This window comes from Cyrtonyx montezumae, unplaced genomic scaffold (genome assembly GCF_038088225.1).
Source record: "Cyrtonyx montezumae isolate F1298 unplaced genomic scaffold, pur_monq_1.0 scaffold_3, whole genome shotgun sequence".
In the NCBI taxonomy this organism is placed as follows: domain Eukaryota; kingdom Metazoa; phylum Chordata; class Aves; order Galliformes; family Odontophoridae; genus Cyrtonyx; species Cyrtonyx montezumae.
Genome location: NW_027072034.1, coordinates 106,708,683 through 106,720,740, shown reverse-complemented (window position 1 = coordinate 106,720,740; position 12,058 = coordinate 106,708,683). Strand labels below are relative to the sequence as shown.

General features: G+C 45.0%; 1 protein-coding gene across 1 annotated transcript in view; it reads right to left on the bottom strand.

Moving 5' to 3' along the window:
- ELK3 (ETS transcription factor ELK3) overlaps positions 1-11,151 on the bottom strand; it is a 31,412-nt gene extending 20,261 nt beyond the window's left edge. The window contains exon 1 of the mRNA XM_065742709.1: positions 10,740-11,151. The gene's annotated coding sequence lies outside the window, so the exon portion shown is untranslated. The remainder of the gene's footprint in view (positions 1-10,739) is intronic.
- Between the last annotated feature and the right edge of the window lie 907 nt (positions 11,152-12,058).

Genomic DNA, 12,058 nt, shown 5'->3' with positions numbered 1-12,058 from the left:
TAGCTGAATCCTTTATCCCCACACTACCCTCTTTCTAAAATAAAGAGACATTCTGCTGATCCCAGACAAGTGATACAAACAAGCTCTGAAGCCTAAAACCAGAGATCCCTTCAAGCATGAGGATCAAAACCAGCTCCTTGTCACTTCAGAAGGCCTGCAGAGTGCACCTGGTGCTCCAAGACACAAGGCATGGGAAAGAGGGGGGGGATAAATGAGTGGGAGAGGGGGCCAGGGAGCCCGGGGACCAGAAAAAAAATATCAGCTGGGGATCAGTTAAATCAGAAGGTGTCAGTCAGCACTATGCACTTCAGGTAGTCACAGAGAGCTTGTGATCAGACACGTATGTGAAAAGAATTAAGACGCAGACTCGGGGCACGGAAATTAATGTCACTTGACGTCTGAAAAACACAGCCTTTTCCTTCTGCAGCCAAAGCAGCTGTAGAAGATCCAGCTCCTTTTCTTACACCCGGACGCAGCAGGCACCCACCTCCACTTACACTGCTCTCACAGGGAAGTCAGTGCCCCTGAGAGCACGCAGCATTTCTCCCTAACAAACGTTTGATTTTTCACTCTCAACCAGCCTGGGAAACGCATGTATATTTTTTGTACACCCTCTTACTGCTTTTGTACCCTAATTCTGGTGAGCAGCACGTATTTCAGAGCGGTGCGACGTGGGGCATTGTTAGGTTCTCATTCACGTTTGCATTCGGCTTCCTTTATTTCTGCAGGTTACAGCCAGGAAACTGGAAAATGGGCCACAGGAAACCTGGCCTCCTACATCTGTCCCAGTTTGTAATAGCAGCTCTGGTTTTATTTTTCTAACTGTCTCAGGTTCATTTTAACCCTTGAGAGGGCCACAACAACACGTGAAAGGACATGTCTACTTTCTTTTTTTAACAAATTTCTCCATATTAGAAATGGAGACGTGGCTAACCTACGCTCTTTTTTAAAGTATGGTCATACTTAGAAGCAGTTAGGTGATTTTTAAGAAGCTTTATTGGAAAGTACCAAAATAATTCAACTCCGCAAGGGCACATTATCAAAGACAAAACAGTACATTTAGGAATAAAAGCACAGAGTAAGGCCGCCTCTAGCTGCTTCAGACATATGTATTTTAGACATTGCTCTTCGATTAGTATTTGTATGGAAGCCTAGAATTTACAGAAGAAAAAGAAAGCTGATCACGAAAAGGTATCTTCGTAGAAGAACCAAAAAATCTGTCCCACGTAACATTTTCCACCAAAAATCAGTCTGCAGAATAACACGTATGCCATGGGACGTTACAGAGCACTGCCAAATCTGGCCAAACTTGTGCTAAGAAACATCTGAAAGAGCAAGGCAAAAGGCTGAGTCAGTCCTCACACTTTATTTCTCAACAGAGATGCTTCCACAGTGATAAATAGGATGTGGTTGGTGAAAAGTCAATGATTCTGCCAGAAAGGAGGAAAAACAAACATCGGTTTGTTTACTTAGGAAGTTTTCAACTATTCACCATCCAAGGAAATCTTGCTGCTAATTTAACTGGCCTGGAAAAAATAAGCTCACAACTAAGTGTGTAAATATACCTGTTTTTACATGATGCAGAACTTTCTCTGTTAAAGATTAATAAATCAAACTAATGGTGTGACCTGCATCCAAGGCACTTGAGGGAACTGGCTGGGTGCATGAGACACTGCACTGGTAAATTTTCCACGTCCAGCAACCAGGACGTTTCCTGCCAGAGCATCCTCCAAGTTTGCCTATTGTGTTAAAACTGCAAAAACTTTCTAAATCAGGACTTCCTCCTATTATACTTCAGTGGCGTCTTTCTGGGAAATGCAGATTCAAGTGAAAAAAAAAAAATAGGAATTCCTGCAGCACCACCCAGTGGAAACATTAGAAAAAGTTGGAGAGTGCCCCAGCACAGGAGTTCCAATTCGCACTACAGTAATACTGCCACATAAGTCCAAATTGGTCTAATTGTGCCAAAAAGCACAGGGTTTTGCTGGCTGATGTTCTCAGCAAAGCCATACGAGCTATGCCTGCTCTACCACTCCTATGTAATAGTCTTTTCTATATGACAATTTAAGAAATTACTGACAGTAAAGTGTAGTAATTTACAGGGTCTCCTTCTCAAGCAAGAATACTTTGCTCTGGCTTCAGTAACATTAAAAAAATAGACTCCTGCAGCTAACAGCAACACAAGAGAAAGCAGCGAGACCTAGCAAAATACAACACATTAACATCAAGTTACAATGCAGAAAAGAAAGCACTCCTACAGCACACATCCAGAAATGGTTCCAGTAGGTGGATCTGGAAATACAGTGTTTTCAGTTTTTCATTTTTTTTAATAAATCAAAGGAAGGCTGAGACAGGCATCCAGAGGAATTACGTTAGCAGGAAGGACTGGTTGCCCGCCAGGGAGGTGCGATGATGCCACCCCTAAAGCAAGTGTGTTTGCAGAGTACCCGCAAGAATGCAGTTCTCCAGTTCCCTACATAAGGAAGCAAGAAACCATTTTAATCAGACTGAGCAGAAGCCCCTCGGCAGGAGGAAATACAGCTAGGCTAGCAGCCTCCTCATGAAAGGCTTGAAAAACAACCTGCTCAACTACTTGCAAAGCTAGCCAAAAACAGAACAACGTAAATCCACAATGGCCTCAGCCAGGCACCTTGGGAAAGATGTAAAATGAGCGCAGGCTCCTCACACTGCTTTCTGTCTCCTCATGTGGCGCACATCTGTGGCACACGCTATGCTGCAATCAGAGGGACTTTGGTTCCAAAGCCAGCTCTCCATGTTTATTTTCCCCACAGGACTTTTCTCTTAGATTTTTGCCGAAATCGGTAGGACCCAGCACATGCTTGCTGGACCAGCCAATGTAGAATCTCTGATGGTCTCTTCAATAAATTCAGAGAAAATATGTATGGAGAAACAATGAAAAACAACAACAGCAACAAAAAAAAAACAGCTAAAGACACAAGAAGACAGAAGAATCACTAAGGTTAGAAAAGTCCACCTAGTCCAACCATCAGCGCCATGTGCACTGAATCATGTCCCTAAGATGATACAGCCTCCAGAACCAGTGGCTATTCCAGATGTCTACCTGACATCCCAAGTGATGATGAATCCTAAATGCTTTTTCCTCATCACTACACCCATCTTGAATCAAAAGTATCAAAATTTCCAGTGCTGTGACAGCAGACTGAACGCTCTGTAACTAATGCTAGTGGCTGTAACATACTAAATGGTGTATTAATATTATCAGCTGTATCAAAAGGTGCATTTAAAAGATATTTCAGGTTTTTTTAAATTGTCTTCCCCTATCGATGGATTTTTCTGAAACTCAGACAAGCAGGTCTCTCTGATACTGTGCTGATAGAGGAGGCTGGTCAAAATGAAAGGAAATGCAAGCTGTGCTCAGGATCACTGAGGCAGCTGGCCATCTGCAAGACCTAAGAAGTAAGGTGATAGCCAGAGCTCCCTGTCCTATGCGTGCTGAATTGTCAGAACACACTGGATTAGCACTAAGAGTCACTGAACTAGTCAGTAACATAACCAGCTCACCCGTACACTCTCACATTGCAAGAGGATTCAGTCACAGCATTAAACCAAAGGTGGTGTAACACAATTGGGCAGGTGGCAATGGATGTCCATGTAGAGACATTTTACCCAGACAATCCCTTTCCAAACAGCACTATTTTAACAGTTTATGGAGCACGAGCCATGGTGCAAGTTCCTTAATCATAACTAATGAGCAACTAGTTGCAATGTGAGTCAAGGTCTATTGTTTTTCACCTCAAGTGATATTAATTCTACAAGGTCTCATCATGAAAACATTAAGAATCTCTCTAACATGTAAAAATCTCAATAATCTGATATTCTCCTCACTTCTCAGTGATAACTGAAGTTCTGTCATGCATGTTTACCATGCACTAAGCTAAACTGAAACCCAGCTGAGAGACTATCCTAGCTTCTAAGATTACTCACTTGTCCAGAACACCAGCAAGAACTTGAAGGTCACACCCACACACTTCCCCTATCATCACCCATCAATCACCCAACAGAATGTACCTTAGGATGCATGAGTTGACAACCATCAGAAGATTTGGCTGTTGGCCTCCTGTACTGTCCATGTCCTGTCTATCTGAACTAACTGCCATGGCTGTGGCAAACTATGAAGGAGAGAGAGAAATGAGAGAGTATTTCAATGACTACAGCAAACTTTGTAAGAACAGCCTAGACTGCCCGTGTTTAGAAATGACATCAATAAACCAACCAAGCTGTTTGTGTCTCTGCTGCTCTGGATAACCAACAGCCACAATTTTGACCTGCACCTGGACAAAATTCCACATGTAAATAAAGCCTATATCCCCTCTCCTCAACTTGGACTAGACTCCACTGCCTGTTTTATTATACCCAGTTCCCAGGAAAGAATAGGAACCAGTACAGCCTTTATACTCTTTGGTGGAAATATGTGCACCAGAAAGTTTCTGAACTAAATTTCTGTTGGGGGCAAGGATGGCTGACAAACTGCCTGTACCAGCCATACGTGTCACCAGCACTGTGCACCTAACCTCACACCGGCTGCTCCAAGCCAGCTCTGAGTCACGAGGCTCCACAAGGCCTGCATCTCGATGCTAATCCCAATTCCCATCTCAGCCGTACTAACGTTAACACAAAAGAAATTCTCTGAATATAGTCAACTTTCTCCAGATATTGCTAACAGCGCCAACAGGAATCTGCTCTTAAAGTGCTTTTTAAAGATTACTTCTTCTCATGAATTACCATAAATTGCTAAGAAGAGATAACAGCAGTGCTCAAGTCTCTCATATTTTTGTTTATGCCATACCGTGTCTTGATACAACAGAGGCCACTCAACATTACCACAAGATAAACATTTACAACAACAACTCTCATTAGCATCCTTCCCCAAAAGCTCACAGTAAAATATATCTGCTCAATTTTCTACATGAAAAAAAGATGTAGAGAGAGACAGAGACACTTGTGAAGAGGTGCTGTCACCACAATAAGAGGCAAATGGATGTGTAATAGAAATCTGTTTTCCAGATGAATTGTAAACTGTTTTGCAAGATGAGAGTAGGAAACTCACAGGAGGACATTCAATTGTAGACACTGATTCCTTAGATGAGTTCTATAACCTAAGTCTCTTCTTACTGGTACAACTGCTAAAGTGTTTACACAAACTCCTTTGCTGGTTTACCAACATTTTCAGAGGAAGAGCCATGAGGTAAAACTAAGCTAGCAGTATTTAATATTTAAGTTAGTTTTTAGAAAGCTTTTACTGACGGGGAATGATTGGTAAGAATAAAAAAAGTTATGACCAAATGATTTGATATATTAACTTAAATATAGTTAAAAAAAGGAGATACTGAAAAGAGGAAAAATAGCAGCCCACACAACTCATCTTCCAGTTAGGACCCACAAGATTTAAAATAAAGAAGTATCCTTTAAAGATGGAGAAACGGTGCTGTTTGCAAATACATTAACACGCAGCACTCGGTGTAAGGTTATTGGAGCTGTATTCTCAATCCTCAATGACAGCAGAGTAAACAGGCAAGCAGAGACTCAGACATGACTCAAATGATTCTGAAATTAGTCTGGGCGAAATCTCACAGAACAGGCAGTATCCTTCACAAGGTTAGTACATGCAGACACTGCAAACTTTACAGCAAGGCTATGACAGATCAGGGACTTGCTCGGAGCAGGCAAATGGCACAAAGCTAGCAGGAGCCACACACTAATGCCCTGGGTGACACTCAAGGCCCAGCCTAACAATCCATCTCAATGCTTGCAACATGCATTCACGGAAGTGCTGACACACTCAAAGATAAAGACGTAAGTGCTTTAAAGAACTAAAACAGCTCGTGGCTTCCTACATAAATTCTTCTTCCGAAAGGCCTAAGCTATATCTAACTCCTCACACATAAGAAGAACATATCAGTCTTTAAGAAACTTTCTTCAAATCATTCATACACATCATCTTGGAAGTTCCTAGGTGTGAACTGCTGCAGGTGAGCAGTTTCCAACACATACTTCATGCACACAGGCATCAGTGGATTCCTCCCAAAGGAGGGGCAGAAATGGAGGCACTACAGCATTGCTACAGGCATCTACACCACTGCTCAAAGACAACTATGGATTCCCAAACCGCCACAATGGTCACAGCAGGACAAAGTCAGAGGTAGTGCTGCTAACTGTAACTCCAAAGAAGAGAAAAAGAAAACTTTCAGTGGAGCTGTATCTGCTAATGGCATGCCAGAATTTGGGCCAGTGTTCTCAACTGTAATACAACTTGAAATAATGACCTGAATATTCAATATTATATATAATTATTCAGTAACCTGTGAGGTACCGACCATGAATTACACACATCAGCAGTTCCAGAACGCTTTTTGGTACTGCAAAAACCACCACAGCAGTCATATAAAATTAAACACGTAGAATGCCTGTACAATTATCTATCAGCACTGAATTAGCTGGCATGCGACATTTTCATAGAATCACAGAATCACCAAGGTTGGAAATCACCTACAAGATCATCCAGTCCAACTGTTCACCTATCATCAATAGCTCTCACTAAACCAATGCTCCTCAACGTTCCCTGAATGCCTCCAGGGTTGGTGACTCCACCACCTCCCTGGACAGCCTATGCCAGCACCTATCGGATGAGTATGTTTCTGTACCAATGCTAACAGCACGAATTCTGTTTAGTTTTTGCTGTTAGAAAAGCATCAACTCTCCCTTCAGGAGCTCTTGAGTTAAAATCCACTCTTAAATGCAAACCCTTAAGAACCTGAACTGTGATCTGATTACTGGTATATAAATCCACAAGCAGCTTACAAAACGTATAAAGACAACGGCACGCTATCTCTGCGTGAAGCATAGAGGTTGGGCGGACTTGGTGCTCCATCTGCCTTGTCTGCAGACACACGGCCATGTGCTGGCCTTCCTGTACCCACACCTGGACATTCTCCTGAAAATCATGACTAACTCTTCAATCATTCCTTACTCAACAAAATGCTTCAACATGAGAACAGATATATTCAGTCTTTCAAGAGCTTCCAGAATATTAGTTGATTCACTTCAGAAGCCGCACACCAAGTAAACATCTGCCTCGTGATTCAAGACTTCAAGATTCCCTCTTGCGGACAGCACGGAGGGGAGAGTCATGACGAACCACCCCTTGCATGTACAGTGCAGGATGGCTTCCAAGGGCCCAGAAGTGACAGCCTCTGCAGGAACCATTGGGTGTGGTTAGAGAAGACAGCAGCTCTAAACCAACAGCACCCTTTGAAACCAGCCTGGGCTTGCCACGTCCTATAATCAGTGTCCTGTCCTGTAATCAGTCACAGCTCTATGAGGGATGCAGAAAGCTGCCTCTGGACACGCTGCACACCGGCGCCACCGGAGATAACTGCAACTACATGAACATACAAACTGCACGAGGTCACCACGGTGCACCATGTACAAGCAGCACAAATAGCCAGACACTGGTTCTTCCAGTCCCGTTCCACTCTCCCTCATCTTCAGTGGCCAAACGTCTTTCTATTTCAGCATTACTTCTTTTCCTTGGCTTGCTGAAGCAACACAATGTCATGTAACTGCATTCCCGAAGCTAAGATTCACATTTGCTATGCAGCTGATGAACCCCAGTGTCCACAAGCACTCTGAATACATGTAAGAGTATGACCCACAGGGCAAGCTGGGAGATCCATACACCTCAGTGAACCTGCCAGGAGACCTCCATTCCATAGCAAGTCCTGCAGACCAGATTTTTAAATGAAAGCAGGCTTCAGGCTCTGTTACACTGTCACTCCATCAGTAATACTTTCCTATAGGAATACCTTGACTGTAACGCATCCTGAGGTTGGCCTCTGTCCCAAGAACGGTGTTACAACAAAGTGAAGTTTACATCATCAGGCCTAGAACAAAGAGGAATTCTCTGGCCTTCAGAGCAAGACATTTAATCCGTTCTCATGATGTAAGCTTAACAAAATATTAAGTAGTAGCAGCATCATTAAGCAGTGAGAATTGATAATGGATAAAAGCAAAGTTCTATTTCTACATATGAAAGCATCCGTGCACACTGTGTTTTGTAAACACAGCTATAAGGAAGGCTGTGCTGAGCTTCTCTCCATGCTTGTTTCAGCTGTTGCAGTTAAGAGTTGATGGTATCAAAAAGGATAAAAGCCTGTCATTTTTTGTTCTCAGGAGCAACTCACAGAGATGATGAGAAAATTGAGATGTGAGCAATTATGCCAATACCTCATCCCTTATTCAGTAGTATATAACCTTTTCACACACTATATACTTCATAAATTAAAACAGGGAAAGAATAAAATCATACTTACAGTGAAAAACCTCTATGACATTTGCATTATTTGAGTGGAAAACCATCATACTCCATTGGATATGGGATTTTTTTTCTCTTCTTAACAGAACTTAGGCTGAGTGAATACTATATATCTATCTACGCTACATAAATTTCCTATCTGTCCAGATGAATGTGCATGCTTCACCCACACTGATTCAGCAGATGGCACACTGAAATTCCAGCAATATTTAACACCACATCGGACAATAGATGTGCATATTTCAGAGGCAGTATTTCACGGAAAGCCTCTTCACTAAAAGTCTCGGTGTCGTGCACTGACTGCTCCACCGCATATTCCACAGTTACGTTTAATATTCTGCCCATTAATGCCCCCACTTCTAAAATCACTCCAAACTAAAACTCCAAAACCAGAAAACAGCCCTCACTGCCCAATGACTGCATCCACCTGAAAGAATTTACGCATTTTCTGTTTCACGTATTCTTTATTTTTTCTGCCCAACCATGAAACCAAGAGGCACCCGAGCCTGAAGGCTGTGTCACCAGCCTACTAACAGAAGTCCTTGTACAGCAAAGTTAAAGAACTTTTTTTCGTAGCTTGGACATAGAAAGTACAGGAAACACTGAAGATCCTCAAAGGTAAACACGTGGCGCACAGCAATTAGTTCTCCATCCAGCTATGACTTCTTTGCACAACACTTGCTAAGTTTAATGGTATCACATGATAATTCAATTAAGTAGCTAAGTGTTATTTCCTATCATTTGCAATTTTAGTCATGTTTTTTGGACATTAAGTAAAAAAACAAAGCACTTGCAAGCAAGACTCCATTTTCTGCTCGCTCCAGACAGCTTGTTTTTTTTTCCCCAAAAAAAAAGTTAACCTCAAATTTAAATCGAAGATCGCTGGGCCATAGCAAAAATCTTTCTAATTCCAAATGCAGGCATTTTTTCATGACTACTACATAAATAAATTATCACAAAATAATTACACAAAGCACTAAGTCAAAAGTGATGCGTATGAAATTAAGTATCGCCCAAAAATGCAATGTGCAAAGTGCTGATACGGCAAGCTTACAGGTGTGAGTGCACAGCTCACATATGCTCACAGCCTCAGCACCTGGGCACAGGAGTGTCTTTTCACAGTGCAACCACATGTGATTGTCATGGATGCAGAGAGCGCGTCCGTCCTGAGCTGCACTGCACGTACCCCACTTCTTGCACTACACCCTGCACAAGCGTTTACTACACTGCATTCAATCCAAACTAACCAAAAAGTCTGTAAGGGCAAAATACAACACGAACCACGACCTTCTGCTTGAAATCGGATGCAAGCACTGACTTCAAGTCCCCTTGACTGTAAAGATGCTGCACTGTGCATGCTTGTCTCAGCACAGCGCCCCGGAGTAAATAAAGATGTAACTCGTCTCCCTTTCAACTGCAACGCTAGAAGGGCTGTCAGGGCTTCACAAAACCCTCCTGTGTTAGGGAACGGAAACTCCTAATGAGATTAGTTGGTGTGTGTGCAGACATTACTTAGCCATGACTAAATGGGCTCTCTTCCTGCAGCCAGTGGAAAATTCAGGGAACTTTTTCCCCCTGCAGCATCAGAGTCCCTCTAACCTTCAGCACAGCCAGATCCAAAAACAACTCTCCACTTTCTCTCCCTTTCTCTCTCTCTCTTTCTCCTCACAAACATTAGCAGTGTTTTTAGGCTGGTGGTGGAAACTACCGACGGCGGCCAAGGGGTCTCGGGGCAGAGCGGGAGGGGGAGGGCCGGCAGAACGCAGAGGACTACAAAGGAAACTGTAAAAAGAGCAAATACATAAACCTGAGAGGGAGAAAACCACAGAGTTTCTTTGTGAGCAGCAGTGACTCATTTTCAAGATGTTGTCTGCTGCCAGTTTCAAACCGGAAGCGCATGGCAATTAGTCTTGCTGTTTCCAGACGAGCCAGAAACTCTCCCGACACTTTCTTTTTTTTTTTTTTTAAAGCCCCTCGTGCAGTTCCCTCAGCAGCCTTTCCCCAACCCCCCCCCTCCGGCCTCCTTCCCCCTCACGGCGGCTACGGGGACCCCTCCCCGCGCCCCTCATCCGCCGCGACACCGCCCCGAGAGCGATGCCACCCGGGGGAGCCGAGCCCCGGAGCAAAGCGGGGGGACGCGCCGCGCCGCGGGGTGCTGGGAGCTCGCCTGCCCCCGCCACAACCCCCGGCTCCGCGGAGCCCCTGAGGCGGCGTTCCCCTCGCTCACAGCGCACGGCCCCGGGGTAGCAGCCCGACCCGCGCGGGGCTGCTCGCCGCCGCTCCCCGCTTTGCGCCTGCCCTCCCCCATCCCATTCCGCCCCGAGACCTCCCCGCAGACCCCCGAAACTTTGCAGGAGTTCTCCCGGCTCTGCCGCGCTGTACGTACCCAGAGCGTGTGGGTCCCTGCCGCTGCCTCGCGGTGTTCAGAGGGAGCCGGGTAAAACCCCCCGCTTTCCCATGCTGACAGCCTTCTGCAAACGGCTCTGTCGCTGTTGTAATGAGATCCCGATTTTTTTTTCCCCTTTTTTTTTTTCTTTTCTTTTTTCTCTTTCGGTCGGTGTGTGTGTGTGTCTGTGTGTCTGTGTGAGCAGGAAGTCGGAGCAGTCAGACAGAGAGCCGGCTCACTTCCTTTCCTGCATTATTCCCCAGGCGGTTTGCAGTCTGTGTAAACAGGCTTTTCCTCCCCTCTCCCCTCGCTCTGGCCACTGATGTGCAGCATGGCTGTAACATAAGACACACACATAGCACGGCGCTAACGGGAACTCCGCGCACTCACGAGGAGCTCCCCCGACCTCCACCTCTTCCTGTGCTACACCCCCGGGGAGGAGCCTCGGGCCGCGGCGGTGGGGGGCGGCCCCAGAGCGGCCCCGCAGGTGGCACCGCCGTGTGCGGATGCGGAGCTCGCGGGGGCTGGCCTCACGTTGGTACCGAAGTACAGACGGTAGCATCACGATGTAGTGCAAAATCGAGGGAAAGGGCGCGCTAAAAGTCAAGGGCTGCTCAAAATCGTCGAATGTGGGCAGTGTTCCCGCTTCAGGTGGCAGAGGCACACCAGCAGAAGGGCGCTGATTGGGATCTAAGTTTTGACCAACAACTTCCAGACCTTGGTTCTCAACTGTGTGTTTGGACTCATTAGAAGAAACACATTCCCCAAGACGTTTATACTCTTTATGTCTTATCTTCTATCTCATAAATCTGCAATATTGAATACCATGATCAGTTTTGGGCCCCTCGCTGCAAGAAATATGTGGAGGCCATGGAGCGTGTCCACAGTAGGGCAATGAAGCCACGAAGGTTCTGCAGCACAAGTCTTGTGGGGAGTGGCTGGGGGAACTGGGATTGTTTGGTTTGAAGGAGGTTCAGGGGAGAGTTTATTGCCCTCAACAGTGACCTGAAAGGAGGTTTTGGCGAGGCCAGGGTCAGCGTTGTCTCCCACATAACAGTGGTAGAACAAAAGGGAATGGCCTGAAGTTGCACCAGGGGAGGTTCAGGCAGTAGTGCAGGCTGGGGTGGTGGTGTAACTGTCCCTGGAGGTGACCAGTGAAGATGTGGCACTGAGGAACATGGTTAGTGGGCGTGGTGGGGATGGGCTGATGGTTGGGCTGAATGATGTAAGTGCTCTTTTCCAAACTTAAAATACTCCTTGATTCTATTTTTATACCATCAACTTCTAAACTTATTTGGAAATTCTCCAAATGGGGGGCA